General features: G+C 40.6%; 4 non-coding genes across 4 annotated transcripts; 2 read left to right on the forward strand and 2 right to left on the reverse strand.

The window, feature by feature from the left end:
- Window positions 1–1,670: 1,670 nt before the first annotated feature.
- On the reverse strand, window positions 1,671–1,743 carry TRNAT-CGU (transfer RNA threonine (anticodon CGU)). The gene has a single exon. It is a non-coding gene; the product is annotated as a tRNA-Thr (tRNA).
- Window positions 1,744–2,350: 607 nt separating this feature from the next.
- TRNAT-UGU (transfer RNA threonine (anticodon UGU)) lies at window positions 2,351–2,423 on the forward strand. Its single transcript has one exon. It is a non-coding gene; the product is annotated as a tRNA-Thr (tRNA).
- Window positions 2,424–9,872: 7,449 nt separating this feature from the next.
- Window positions 9,873–9,945, forward strand: TRNAT-AGU (transfer RNA threonine (anticodon AGU)). The gene has a single exon. It is a non-coding gene; the product is annotated as a tRNA-Thr (tRNA).
- A 3,963-nt stretch (window positions 9,946–13,908) lies between these two features.
- TRNAM-CAU (transfer RNA methionine (anticodon CAU)) lies at window positions 13,909–13,981 on the reverse strand. Its single transcript has one exon. It is a non-coding gene; the product is annotated as a tRNA-Met (tRNA).
- Between the last annotated feature and the right edge of the window lie 1,782 nt (window positions 13,982–15,763).

Genomic DNA, 15,763 nt, shown 5'->3' on the forward strand with positions numbered 1-15,763 from the left:
TCTCATTGTCACGGTCCTTCTTGCTGCGTTACATACCTTTTCCATGCATTGTTGTTGCTGGAAATCCCCAATTCCTTTGAGGACTCCATTGCGCATGCGTGCAGTGAACTTTTCATAGTGACTTCCGGACTGAGCACATACGATTCCTTTATGATTCCCTTGGAACCGCCTCTCTATCTGTGATAGTATTCGTCCCAGTTAGGTGTGACGTTCACTTTGTCACCTTTTGCGAGGCTCCTATCTCGGAAACGAAGCCTCAGTCGTAAAAATGGAACTTAGACTTTTTGCTTGTTTTCGTGTGAGGAATCACCTCCCAAGCGTTGTAAACGACCTTTAGAAACACCCTGTATATATATATATATATATATATATATATATATATATATATATATATATATAGTCCTCCTCCGTAGTCGGCTGGGGGTTCGTCGGGCTGATCATCCGTTACCCCACTACTGGTCTGAGACCTCCACGCTATAACAGGTGACGGAGGAACAGTGTGGGAGGGAGACCAGCAGTCGGTAGGTAAGCCAAGGCCCTTCAAAGGGCTGTAGCGCTGTGGGTTATGTTATAACCATATATATATATATGGTGACGACATTGTAAAAACTGGTTGATAGATTTGAAAACCTACCCCCCCCCCCACTCCTACCCCCCCACTCCTACCCCCCACTCCTACCCCCCCACTCCGATGTCCCTGGGAAAAAATGCAATCTTATGGATAAATTACTCGAATAGCTTGGTTTCTTCATCGTGGCTTGTGGTCATGTCGGTTAAAGTCCAGCTTTGTAAGCTGAAATCATAGGTTCGAATCTCCGTATCTACAAAACATTTTTTCTTACCACATGGGTGCTACATAATGTATTTTATTCTCGTCACACCAATTGCAGACTGAAACTTTGTTATTGTTTGCGTGCCAATAAGAAAATATGTATTGAAACTATTACTCCTTCAGAGAACGTGACTCTTACTCGAGACTACTTGAAATTGAGATTGTTTAGTTGCTGCTAAGTTTCGATATTTACAACAAGTGCTAAAATTGAAAATTGTTGTGTGATAAAACACACCGTTAATATTCTCAAGAAAAAAGCCACTGATGTTAATGAGTAAGTTGTGAGGAACATCAGCAGATGTATTTTAAGATGTTCCGTCATTCACGTGTCACTCTCCTCGTTTTATATATGGATAGATAGATATTTACAGTGGTATCGTCGTCGCCTTGTAATCAAGGTGTCCCGGGTTCGATACCCGGCGGAGGCACATGGTTCGGATTACATTTTAAACTGTATGTCCAGTTCCGATTAGCCTTTCTGTGCATAAAGTGGACTTAAAACTACAATTCAATGAGATGCAATTTACATCAACTGAGTGCTCAGCTATTTACAAATAATAGATGATACTCTGACACCTGAAAAACTACCGAGTATATTATTTCTGTAGCTTACCAGATAAAGTATACATTAAGTCATATGTTTCTGTGTAATATTATACTTGTGTACAGTCATGGAAAGAAATACTCCCCCATAAGACTACTGGTATAAATGCTCTAATTGGAAAGTTCTTTATTCCATAACTGTACATGACTTACAGACTTAAGAGCAAAGTACAGCACACATACTATTTAAGGAAGCATTCAATAAATATTGTACAATCATACAGTAAAAATGGTCAGCCCCCTGGGAGGATCGAACTCCCGACCCCTGGTTTACGAGACCAGTGCTCTAACCTCTGAGCTAAGGAGGCGATACAAGCAGTGTTGCTTAAATGTGCTTAAGAACGTATAAAGCCGATCGCTGCGGAAAATGTGCGTACGATTGACGTGCATTTCGATTTCATGATGATGGCGGTTTTGGCGGTTTTTTACCATACAAGTTATTTTAAGCTGTTTTCTTAAAAATCAAGAAAATCGATTAAAAAAATTATCAAAAATGATTTTTTTTAAATAAAAATCATGATTTTTATCCACCCTGGCTGTGGCACACTCCTAACAACGAGGTTACCATACCATTATGTTCTATGCGTCGCAAGTGAAACATTAATAATAATCCGTTGCGCAACAGCCCCGCAAGTGAAACATTATTTCGGTATTACTTCTTCAAGAAGCAGCAATATTCGCGAGAAAACGACAGTATCTCTGCAGGCATTCTTGTCGTGCGATAGTACTGAAACATAATATGTGCATTACAGTATTACATCTACAGAAGCATCGGTAGGGGTAAAAGACACTGAATAGGCACGTCTTACTGTTGTGGAATGGTATATCATCATGAAATTGACATGCACGTCAATTGTACGAACATTTTCCGCAGCAATCAGTTTTATAGGTTCTTAAGCACATACAAGCTGTATTGGCTCCTTAGCTCAGTGGTTAGAGCACTGGTCTTGTAAACCAGGGGTCGGGAGTTCGATTCTCTCAGGGGGCAGTTATGATTTTATTTTCTTCCATGTACAATCAGGAAATTTAATAATGGTGTTTAGTACTGGCATTTTTCCGTCTCGGGGGGGGGGGGGGGGAGCGCGGCTTGTAGAGGGTGTGAATTCGTATTTAGGGGTGTAAGGGTAAATTTAGAGCCAAGATGGCCATAAATTATCCCATGTGGAAAATTTTAGAGTGATGTTGATGATATTTAAGGAGTGTCGGGGTGCCTGGATGAATTATCGACATCCATATTATATTATGTTGTTTACTTCGCCCTTATGTTTTTTAAGCCATTACGCTACCTATTTGTTAAAGACACTAGAAGAAATATGAATGGCAAACATTGCAGCCTAGTCTTACGTTCGAGCTACATTCAAGGGTACCGAGGGGTAAACATGTAATACGTACGCACATAAACGTAAGTTAAAATGCTTAAGAGCAAAATACCTAATTACAAATAGATAAAAAGCGAAAGCAAAGTTTCGTAGTTGATATTCATACATTACGGAACACATTTAAGCTGCCTCCTTTATAATCACATAATATAGAGTAAGGTGGGGCAAGACTGCGCAGTTTGAGTTCATAATTTTATATTCAAGCTATGAAACTACTGACACACATGAAAAAAGCAATACACATTGCACTATCCTTTGCTAACTCACAGTAAATTTCCGAAAGCTGAATGAATAATATTTCTGCATGAAACAATTACAAAACCGTGACCATGCAAATGCGTAGTCTTACCCGCACCGCGGGGTAAGACTGCGATCAAGTTCAGGTAAGAATGCGCACTTTCTACACAGAGTCACATTTGTATAAAAAGAAACACAAATCACCTAAAAACGTTATTCTATCATATGGGATACATTTCTCGTGGCATTCTAACAGTAGGCATAGTGAATCCCGTCCTGCACTTGGGTTAGGAATCGCAACACAAATCACAAATAAAGGTTCCTGTTTCATACGAGGTGCAATTTTCATGCCACCACTCGTCACATGTGGAACACTGGATCCAATCCTCTACTGGAGGATCGCTGTACTCCTCATTACAACCTGGGCAATTGTACTCTTTCTTCTGGCGTTTTCTGCTTGCTACATCTTCTTCAACAACGAGGTTCCGTTTCTGTTTCCCCTGAACTTTCTTCTTACTCTTCTCAGCCAACGAAGCTTCCAAGTTGACTTTGAATGGAGATCCAGTTAACGCCTGAGACTGCCTTCCCTTTCGTCGGCGGTGCTGAATATGCTCTGCACGTGGAAGTGGTGAATCTGGTTAACGGAAATGTGCCCGTATCAGAGGCGAAGATATAGTACAAGCAATGCAAGCACTGCTTGCATAATTCGAATATCATTTAATGTACTTAATGTTCTAACCGTATTTAGTTTCCATCGCACTCGATTTCGCGAAAAAATGCGGCCGCTAACTCCCCCAGCAGCTCTGTAGCAAGCACCAGCCTCAATGCTTGCAGCCGTTCTGCGGGAAAATAAGGCCTCCGAAGGAGTCACATGGCGAAGTGTGAAATTCTGGTGGAACCCGTCCACAAAGCTTCTACAAAAAGCTGTGCTTTCCGAGCTTGCGTGATTCCCGAAAATAGCCGAGTTCAACCGAAAGCAGAAGGATTCATCTATGGGTACGTTGCCAGCAAAAACTAGTAACGAATATTTGTCTTCATGAACACGTAAACAAGATCCCAAATATAATAATAATAATTGTTAGTCATAAAATAACTAATAGAAGTTATTATCACTGTTCTAAATTCCATATATATCATATTATATTACAAATTATTTTAGATTTCGCGAAATGTAAAATTCGTAAAAAAAGTTGACATTGGGAGTTGGGGCAGTGGAATTTCTGCACCCCCGTGAAGAATTTTCTCAGGGAGGGAGGGAAGATTGGACGGACCTTGGTCCTGCACCCTGCTTCCTGGTCGGTCCAGCTCAAATTACGCCAGAAGTGTTGACCGCTACCAGTGTTTGCAACTGCCAAATTATTTACGCAGTAATTCAAGTGAGGTCTTTCACAAATTTTACAATCAATAAATTGACTGCTTTTGAATAAAACTTGGGGTGAAAATAAAGCTATCTGAGAAAGAACTATCTACTGATATTTGTACATGGCATAGAAGTAAATCGTATACATTCTGCATATTATGAGCACAAGAATATGTTTTAATGATTGATTGATTGATTTGTTGTTTTAAGTCCACTTTATGCACAGTAAGGCTAATCGGGACTGGACCTACAGTTTAAAATGGGATCTGAAACACTTGTGCCTCCACCGGGTATCGAACCCGGAACTCCTTGATTAAAAGGCGACGACACTACCACTGCGCCATCGGGGAGGCCCGAATATGTTTTAAGTTCTATTATTATGACGCAAGTGGTGTTCCCAGGGTCTTTTTACGGTCCCCATTTTGTCATCTTTTCCTTCCTTTGACGTTTTTTCTTAGATATACTGGGCCAAAAGGGGGTTATGTCTACCATCCACCCCCCGCCCCCTTCGCCCCGGGCACGCCATTGAATGACACTTTATTACTTAAATATTAATGTACATACTCGTTCTGCTGAAATGATTCTGATTCCTCCGCGTAATTTTTATCTCCAAACTGATATATCTTTCCTTTGTGACGGATAAAATTAAGGAAATAGGTTGGTATCACTTTCTGTTGTTTCAGAGATTTTCAAAGTGATCTTGTGTGGATGCTTGCATTTGCAGTTGTGGAAAGCGCGTGGGATAGTGTGAGTGTTTGTTGCTTCGTGTTTTGTGCTGTGAATTTATCGGAATGAAAGCGTATTTAGGAACGGTTGATGTGAAGTGCGGGTGTATTATTGAGCAATTGAAAATTGCTTCGTTAAGCTCGAGAGAGATAAGTGTTAAAATGAAAATCGTGGAAGGGGGTCGACCAACACCGCATTTACCGGACTTAAAACAAGTTAGCCCAAGGGGCTTTGTGCGACATTTCCAAAGCAATTTGTACCACAAGTTTATTTGGCTAGCAGGTTGTGAAGCACGCAGTAGGTTGTACTGTTGGCCATGCGTATTGTTCGCCGTGCACAAGACGAACTCCGTGTGGTCAAGTGAGGGATACTGTGATCTGAATAACGTGCACAATGCATTACAGAGACATGAAAAAGCAGAATCTCACATAAGGGCATTTTTAACTCTGAAGGAATTCGGAAAATCTCGTGTGGATTTTGCTCTGGATCACCACAGACTAGTAACAATCGAGCGCCATAACAAAGTTGTTCGTCAAAATCGCGATATTTTAAAGCGTCTTGCAAGTGTAACAACCTTTCTTGGTAGTCAAGAATTATCATTCCGGGGACACAATGAAAGTGAGGCATCATTGAACCGTGGAAATTATGTAGAACTTGTAAATATGTTGGCAGAATTTGATACTTTGCTGGCAAGTCATTTGGAGAATTCTACAACATTTACTGGCTTGTCAAGTGAGATTCAGAATGACCTTATTAAAAGCACGAGTGGTGTCATAACGGACGCAATTAAGGCCGAGGTAAGTGAAACCAAGTTCGTAGCTATTATGATCGATGAATCCACGAACGTATCACGGAAATCGCAACTTTCGACGATGTTTCGTTACGTGACGAAGTCAGGAAAAATTGTTGAGCGTTTCTGGGGGTTTGAGGATGTCAGCAGGAACCGAACTGCAGCTGTAATTGCTGCCCACGTTGTTGAAACAATTCGAAAACTAGGCTGGGAATCAAAATTGGTGTGTCAAACATACGACGGGGCAGCCGTAATGGCAGGGGATCTCTCGGGGACACAAGCACGAGTCAGACAGATTTTCCCTAGTGCAATATTTGTTCACTGTTTTGCACATTGCTTAAATTTAGTACTTTCTCAAACAGTGAGCAACATTAGTGAATGCAAAGTGTTTTTCTCGACGCTAAGTGGCCTTGCTTCTTTCTTTTCGCATTCGACAAAAAGAAATGCTGCTCTCGACGATATAGTTAAAGCAAGGTTACCTGAAGTGGTTCAGACCAGGTGGAACTACAGTGAACGGCTTGTACAAAAAACGTCCGAAAATAGAGTGAAGATAATTGAAATGTTTGAGGACATTATTGGCAATGCACAAGACTGGGACAGTGAAACAATTTCTTCTGCGGGTGGTTTCTTGGCATTCCTGGATAGTTTCGAAACCAACTTTTTTCTTCTCGTTTGGGGAAATATTTTCCTTGACGGGATATTTATTTAATGTGCTGCAAACAAAACTATGGATATTGGATTTTGCCTCAAAGAAATTGAAAGTGTCAAAAGTGACATTACCAAGAAACGAGAACAATTTGACATAATTTATACAAGGACAATAGATATTGCAGGAGTACCACAGCCGAGAAGGAAGAGGAACAATGTAGGCGACACAAAATCTCAGTACCAACGTATATATTGTGAAGTTATAGACAACATCATAAGCCAACTGTCTTCACGTTTTGAAAACCTTGAGGCCCTACGATTTGTTGAATTGCTCGATAGCGGGAAATTTCGCATGTATGCTGCTACATTCCCAGAAACTGCCTTCTCATCGCTTATGCAACTGTACATCCAGCATTTTGACAAAACCTTGTTGCACACCGAGCTCAGTATTGCCTATTCTCGGGATTGTTTCCGCAATAAGAGTGTAAAGGACATCTTGAAGTACATTGTAAACAACGAATTACAACAAGTGATGCCCGAACTCCACAAACTGTGTCTGCTAGTACTGACTATACCAGCCACAACAGCGTCAGTTGAAAGATCGTTTTCAACGCTGAAACGTATCAAGACATTCGCCCGGAACAGCATGGGTCAGGAAAGGTTGTCAGCCCTTACTCATTTGTCCATTGAGAAGGAACTATTAAAGGAACTCAAAATGGATTAAACTAAATTTTACGATTGTGTGCTTAAACATTTTCTAGAGAAGAAAAGAAGAATGGAGTATGAATATCGTCACTAAGGGTGGCATCCAATGGACCAAGAGTTTGAAATTTATTGTGGTGAGTACATCGTCTATGCATGTGTTTCTTTGCTTTGAAATGAATTTTTTATTGTTTGTGTTTAACTTTTTATTTAGTGTTTAAGTTACTCCAATGCGGTTTTTAGGGTGCCCAAAAATACTAAATTACATCATGCAGCGTAAAATAAACAAATGATTCCCATTTTTTTTTTTATCTAAATCGGTTTGGTCACCGTTTGACCATATTAAATAATAATGAACAAATAAAGGTACTAATAAGTAAGTAAGAAATTCCGTCTCCCTTTAGTCGTATGCGGAAAGTTCGCATATGCAAAACGTTTAATATCATATGAATAACGTTACCTGGATTTGTTTTAAAAAGTAAATGTGACGTTTGCGGATCATATGGTTTATTTTTAGTACAGTCACTTTATTACGATATTTTGACAAATCCAGCGACTGAGTAAATGAGGCTATAAACCTTGAATCTTTCCCCTCGGCATGTCGTTGTACTACATGTTTTGTTGTACTGAAACATTGCTTGCCTCCTTCGTAAGACTACGCTTCGCTACTGGCCCGTATGATCCAGTATTGTTAACCCCACTTGTTGAAGGCTGCTCGCCTGGAGTTTCAGCTGATGCATGAGCCACATTTGCCTGCTGTGGCACGTCATTGGTGGATGGTCCAGTATTGTTAACCCCACTTGTTGAAGGCTGCTCACCTGGAGTTTCAGCTGATGCATGAGCCACATTTGCCTGCTGTGGCACGTCATTGGTGAATGGTCCAGTATTGTTAACCCCACTTGTTGAAGACTGCTCACCTGGAGTTGGAGCTGATACATTTGTCACAGTAGAGGGAAGAAACTCGTCCTCAGTGAAGATGTCTTGATTGAAAGGGCATAATCCAGTCACTTCAAAGCCCTTCATGGCATTCCCAACTGTAGCTGCCTTCCCATATGCCTTTGTAAAAATGGATGCCACTTGGAAAACTGTGATTGGGCGACCCGGATGGTTACTCATCCACTTATCACACTCAGATGAATAAAACGACTTCAGTGGACCAAAAAATGATCTATCTAATGGCTGGGTCTTGCAAGCCACACACTTGTGGGGTAAAACTGCGCACGTGCGCAGTCGTGCCCAGTGCTGAATTCCTGAACAAATCACGTGATGCTGCCCAGCTATTGCACAAAGCAATGGAAACTAATACGCAGGTGGACTCGGCATTAATACAGCTTCTTCTATCCATCAATATCGTAATATTGTATACATTCACAGTGACGTAGTACTCAAAACACGTAGTACCAAAATAAATAGCAAACACCCTCAAAATCTTTTCACTTACCTCTCTCAGCACAACGAATTTCAAACGTATCTTCACCACTGTCCACAGCTAGCTACCATCTTGGACGAAGTAACGGTGGGGCAGTGGTGCCAACTGTGTGTGATTTTCACCTCGAAAAACCGGTGCGCAGTCTTACCCGCCGCTCAGTCTTACCCCACCTTACTCTAACTTCCGCATCCTAAACCTTTATAAACACTCGACATGTCATATAAAACAGCAGTACTTCCAGAAGAAAACCAACCTTTTCGAAAGAAAAACTAATAAGAAATAAAAATTAGTGTGTGTGTACGGACGTATCACCTCACTGCAGAAGTAGGCTGCATTCTCTTTTCTGAAAAGTTAAACTATTTTACTACGTCTCGTTGTTATCCAGTCAGAAATAACCCGGAAATAGGGCGCTCATAACTGTCAGGAAAGTTCCGTTTCTAGGGTATTTTTTACGATCATCCGTTCACGTATTCCAAAATATTTTAACAAACTAAACTATATCTTTGAAAGTTTCCATTGATTCTCACGGTCAACTTGGCCGCCGGGCAGTGAGAACGCATCAACCGGCATTTAGACCCACAGCTGTACACTGACTTTGACATTGGACGCGTCAGTGCTCCATTATCCAGATATCTGTTGTCCAGTTTGTTCATGTTTGTGAAGTGTTCAAGTCTTAACAAGTGTTTTAGATTGTTTTGTTTAAGTTTACGTGTTACTGGTGTTTTTCTGCAGTCTAATAATGCCACGTTATTATTATGCCACAATTTAAAACAACGAATTTTTATGTGCGACTCTTACATCTTTGCAGTAGAATTCCCAGATGTTCTCTCTGGTTATTATTGAATAACTATAACACCTAAAATAATAGTACCTACTTCATATCATTATGATACGATACGAACTAAATGTGAATGAGCATGTGTTTTTCATCAATGTGTAACCACACTGCCATGTCCTATTCGTTGCAAAGAAATATGTTTCAGTATTACATATACAGAAGTATCAGTAGCGGAAGAAACACTATCTATGCATGTCTTACTGTTGTGCAATGGTAGCTTATGTCATCATGAAAATGAAATGCATCTCAATTGTACGCAGATTCCTTGCAGCGATCCGCTTTGGATACTTGTAACTCTTAGGCAGATTTAAGGGATGTGACTTGTATCGCCTCCTTAGCTCAGTGGTTAGAGCGATGGTCTAGTAAACCAGAGGTCGGGAGTTCGATCCTCCCAGGAGGCTTACCATTTTTCCTGTATGATTGTAGAATATTTAGTGAATGCTTCCTTAATGTATGTGTGCTGTGCTTCGCTCTTAAGTCATGTACGGACACTTCTAGGTTGTAACAATTCCATTGTAAGTTAAAAAATAATCGCTACAACCCAGAAGTGTCTATGACTGTACACCAGTATCAAATTACACAAAAACATACACTTAATGTATACATTAACTGAAAAGCTACAGAAATAATATAGTCGGTAGTTTATCAGGTGTCAGAGTATCATGTACCAGTACATTGGATAACGCTGAATACCATGTTGATGTAAATTGCATCTCATATATGAATGCATAACACACATTGAAGAACATACACATCGAAAAGAATTACAAACGGCACTGAATGAGTTTGTTTTTAAGTCCACTTTATGCACTGAAAGGCTAATTGAGACTAGACTAGTTTTCTGTGCCCCAAGTAATATATTGGTAGTCCCTTAGAGATACAAAATATCGAGAACATTTTACGTTCTTACCATTGATGATGCCAGAGGGGGGCGGACGTACGATAGTTAGCTAGCCCCCCCCCCCTCGAGTTGTAGAAGAAATTAACTTTTGCCGCAAATACTCTGCCTTCACATTTTTTGCTATCGACGTATATATCAGTGTAATAAAAGGTGGCGCAAAAGTCATCACCTGATTTTCTTAGTCTAGCTTGGGTTTTAAATTAAACAAAGTAGGTTTTTTGCGTTAAACTTTTATTGATACTTGTAAGTTTCATGTCCTCAATTTTTAAAGATAACATCTAATAAATGACCACCATTCGAATTGATGCAAATTTGGGCTCTTTTTATGGCGTTTTCCATGGTGTTGGAAATCTGCGGGGAAATGTTTTCAATTTCATGCTGAAAATTGTCCTTTAGTTGCTGTAACGTCTCTGGCTTATTCACATAAACCAATGACTTTAAATATCCCCAAAGAAAAAATCTGGAGCGGCAAATCGGGGGACCTGGCCGGCCATGGCAAATAACCAAAATGGGATATTACTCGGCCCGGAAAAGTGTCACGCAAAATTGTCACTTTTTCCACGTTCTTGTGGGGTATACTTATTCATTTTCGCACACAATAAATTTAGTGAGTATTTTCTATTTAACAGATAACACTACTGATATAAACAACAAGATGTCAAAATAAAGGTCAGTTCAAATAGGATGATGGCTTTTGCGTCACCCTTTAGTTTCTGGAAAATACGTCAGGATGGGGTAAAGGCGGCCGGAGAGTGGTGCTGATCACATCAGCTCCAAAATGGCCGAGATCGATAACGTGTGGGGCCCTATCCACACATCCCCTAAATGTGCCTTCATGGCACGGTGCCATATGCACGGGGAATTTACCTTTACCTTTGCATCAGGATGGCCTGAATCTCGGACACGTAAATGTTAGAAGAAATTGGAAATATTTTCGTTTACTTCATAGCCAGGATTCTTTGTTGGAGGATGGTGGGAGGCTTCACGCGACCAAATATATTGATCATGGTCCTTCGTATATTTTGCTTGATACGTTTCTTTTAATAAGGTTACGTATAGTACACGGATATTGCAAGAAAAACTGTTTGGGGAAATTGTTTAAATATTAGTAAAACTCCTCTTTTTGACTTTGAGGTGGATGCGCCTTCGGCCCAAAAAAGGATCCTCCCTTCTATTCCCAAACTTGGGCAGGCATACTCACAGCTAGAAATTTCCACTTCGAGCACTGTACATCACACAATATGGAAGAAGAATGAACTTCACAAAATCCCCCAAAATAATGGTGACATTAAACTCATAAGCTGTATACCCTGCGGGACAGAAGAGGGTGTACTGGCCCTTAGGGGAAAGGGATAATTTTCCCCTGGGCCCAACTTTCTACTGATCAATCCCCGCGGCCTCTACGCCACTATGGTAGTTTGAATTCTTCTCGATGAATATAACGGAGATGGTAAAATGTGCTTGCACAATATTTCAACGACAGCCTCTTGTATTTTTCAAATTATTTGAGGGGTACAAGGGTTACACTTTAGATGTAAGGGTTTAGACGGTACTGTAACTCCCTTCCTAAAATTTATGCCTTTTCCTGCGGCACTGTGTGTATGCACGAATGTATGTAAGCATGTACAGAGCGGTGCAAATGTTTATCAACATCGCGTTTCTCTGCAGTAACTTCTTTCAAACTTCATAGATTCAAGTGAAATTTCTATATGTTGGGGAGCAAGGTAGGTACATCCGTATCAACAGGTTGTAGACCAGATCGGACTATTTACAAGATTATTAAAAATCTTTATTCGATTCTATCAACCAATCAAAGAAATGACACTTTATTCTTATCACCGTAGTGCATGAATGCTATGAGGAACAATCACCAAACTAGTCACCGATATCAGCCCACTCTAGTACTTAGTTTCAAAGCCCTTAGCATCGATCTCAGCCTGGCACCTGCGCCCATGCACTCGATCACCGAATGAGGGTTCGTTCGCATTTCTTCCTTCAGCTCGGGAGGCTGATTGGCATCTCAAGATCGGTAATATGTGGACCAAGGTACAGGGAGGCGTTGTCCAGATGATCAATTCCAGGCAGTCATGTGTGACGGATTCCCTGTACAGTCAACGGCAAAGATAATAGTAGGCAAATTGTCCATCACTATCTTCATTACTCTTTATTCCACATCTTGTGTTGTTTTAAGGAATGAATTTCTGTTGATGTAAAGAAAATGTTGTCCTCTACCTATTGACGTTTTGATTTCAATTCACGATTCTCCAATTGTGGAAAACGGACTGAATAAAAATGATGGTGGACAATCTGCCTACTATTCCTTTTTCCGTTGGGTGTACGATCGGATCATTCTGCGTGCTACCTGTGCTAATCCCCGTCCTTCTTCCAAAGACATTACTCGAAAAATAACGGCACCAGGAGTAAAGCCACCATCCGTGGATGCTGTAAAGAGGCGGCTGAGGACCTGGGGACAGTGTTGCCACAATCTGAGGGCACAATTTCCCTTTCCAAGGCGTAAAATTTCCCTTTTTGTACCATTTTTCCCTTCACCTAAACAAATAAAATAACAATAATAATACTTATTATTATTAGCAGTAGTAGTACCAGCAGCAGTAGTAATATTTCCGTTGGTCCATCTTCGTATGAATGAAAATTGTTAAACAAATTTGTCACATACAGTGCATGTCAGATTTTCTGCTCGGGTGTTCCAGGTTTGAATCCTGGTCAGAAATCCATTAAATCGTTGATCCTCATCGTTACAATTTTCCGAAATACAGAAAAGCGACCTACAATAAACTTAACATATATATATAGGTATAGACGTGTATTCAAATAAGAAGAAATAAAAAAAGAAATACAATTTACAAAATGCGGACATGACACTTGATCTTAACATAAACTGTAATACTGTAAAGTCAGATGTCTTCAAATGTCCCTGAAATTGTGATATTTTCCATCGAATTTTCCTTCTCGCTTAAAAAACGGTAGGAGTTTCCCTACAGAAGGGAAATTTCCCTTCATGTGGCAACACTGCCTGGGGACTGTTCGGATGTTGGCCTGTGAAAAATCCATTGAACTGCCTCAAGAACAGGAAGGCCAGACTGAAGTGGGCGAAGGAGCACATGACGTGGACATGGAGCCAGTGGAACAATGTGCTGTGGACCAATGAGAGCAGGCACCTTCTCTTTGAAACAGACGGTGAGGATGACGTCCCACAGGTAAAAGGTACACCCCCAACTACCAACTCCCCACTATCAAGCATGGCGGTGGGAGTGTGATTGTGTAGAACTTTAGAAATAAGTGTTTTCCACGAGCTGTTACGAGGATCAGTAACGAGCTGAATCGTACCCTCAACACAACATTATCAAACACAATGATTTGTGTTACTAATTCGCTTCTAACCTTCAATGTTACAAATCATAAGTGCACGTATCCCTACAATATGAAGCGGAAGGAAAAGTTATGCCCCGGGTGAGGATCGAACTCACGACCTTGAGATTATGAGACTCACGCGCTGCCTACTGCGCTACCGAGGCAGGCGAATGCAGAACGCCTCCTTTCAGTATAACAGGACACACGGGGAGAGAAAAACTGATAATTTCTGACGAGTGCATCAACAAACCAGCATAGGAGGATCAGTGTTGCCACAGTCTGTGGGCACAATTTCCATTTGCAAGGGAAAAAATATTCATTTTTAGCGCAACATTCACCTTAATTTAGATAAATTAAGGGGAATGTTGTCGCTTCGTAACAAACCAACAGAAAAAAATATATAAATCTCTCAAACGTGCGCGCCCTTTTTCATCCAAACAATTGTTCATGCATTTAATACCAAACACTCTGAACTGCATAGTTGGCCTTACTTCTCTCTGTGGTAATTTGCAATGCATTACAGAAAAAAATGATATTGCTCGCTTCGCTCGCAAGAGAATTTTTAGAACCAAATTATTTATAACGTTTTAATTTAGATTGTTCACCGCCCCTTAGATACGGCTCTGAACTTTTATGAATTTACGAAAAAAAAATACGAAATCAATATTTATGTCAATAACACTTGAAGTCGAGGATGGCAATTGCCTCTCTGTGCCCCCCCCCCCCCGCCCTGCAGGTGCTCTTGGCTGTCTGGAAGAAAAATAAAGAAATACGTGAACACTAATTCCATCTTGAGCATAGGCGTGCGCACGGGGAGCGGGCAAGGGGGGGCAAGGGGGTGGGGCAATTGCCCCCCTAATCATGGACGTCCACAGAATTTTTTTTTCACGGAGGGACAAGCAAGATATTTGTTCATGGGGCATATTACCCCGATAATAGTGTTGTACCCTCAAAAAACACCACTTGAATTTGAAACTATCTCATTAATGTAAATTACTGTGACTGAAATCAAATTACACGTGTGAAATATATACTTTTTAGGTTGATATTCGATTTCTAAGGGGGAGGAGTGGCCATCCTTGCCCCCCTTCGAGAAGTTCATGTCCCTACATTATTATACTTTCACCTAAAAATTTAGTGTAGAGGAATCTTATCGCCGGTTAAACGATATTATGCTCTTAAAGAAAATGAAGTACTTTATTTTCAAGCCGATTAAAGTTCAAAGCAACTACGGGGAAAGGGGGTGCAGTGACGCAACCACAGGGGGCAATAGGCATTGCCCATCTCCAACCTTCGACGGAAATCAATTCTAGGGGGCAAACATTGAGGTAAAAGAAAGCAAGACTAGTAGAATCTAAGAGTAGCAGGACATAAGGATACTCAAGATGGAATTACTTTTCACGTCTTTCTTGCATTATTTCTTCCAGACGGGCAAGAGTACCTGCAAGGGGAGGGGGGCACAAAAAGGGCAATTGCCCTCCTCGATATCAAACTTTGTACAAAAGAAAATGCATTTCGTAAAATTTTCTTGCTCGTTTCGCTCGCAATATATATATATATCCTTTCTTACAGTCTTGAGCCGTAGGTGGCGGCGGGAGTTGGTCCTGTGCGGCGAACGATCTAAATGAAAAAAATTGTAAAAGAGAATGCCAGAGCGTCCCATGAAATACTTTGTGCCATAATAAATCATTATTCTTTTCAGTTTGCAAAAATTTGGCTCTAAAATTTTTCTTGCTCGCTTCGCTCACAATTTTATTATTTTCTGTAATGCATTGTAAATTACCAGAGAGAGGATAAACTGACTCCCCTGCAGGCTGGTTTCAGGTCCAATTATAGCACTGTAAATAATATTTTTGTCCTGAACACACTGTTGCTGTTTCGTTGACTTTGAAAAGGCGTTTGACTCTATCAATAGGCAAATGCTATGGGGGAACTTATGGGACATG

The sequence above is a fragment of the Lepisma saccharinum genome, chromosome 2, assembly GCF_977018435.1.
Source record: "Lepisma saccharinum chromosome 2, izLepSacc3.1, whole genome shotgun sequence".
NCBI classification, from domain to species: domain Eukaryota; kingdom Metazoa; phylum Arthropoda; class Insecta; order Zygentoma; family Lepismatidae; genus Lepisma; species Lepisma saccharinum.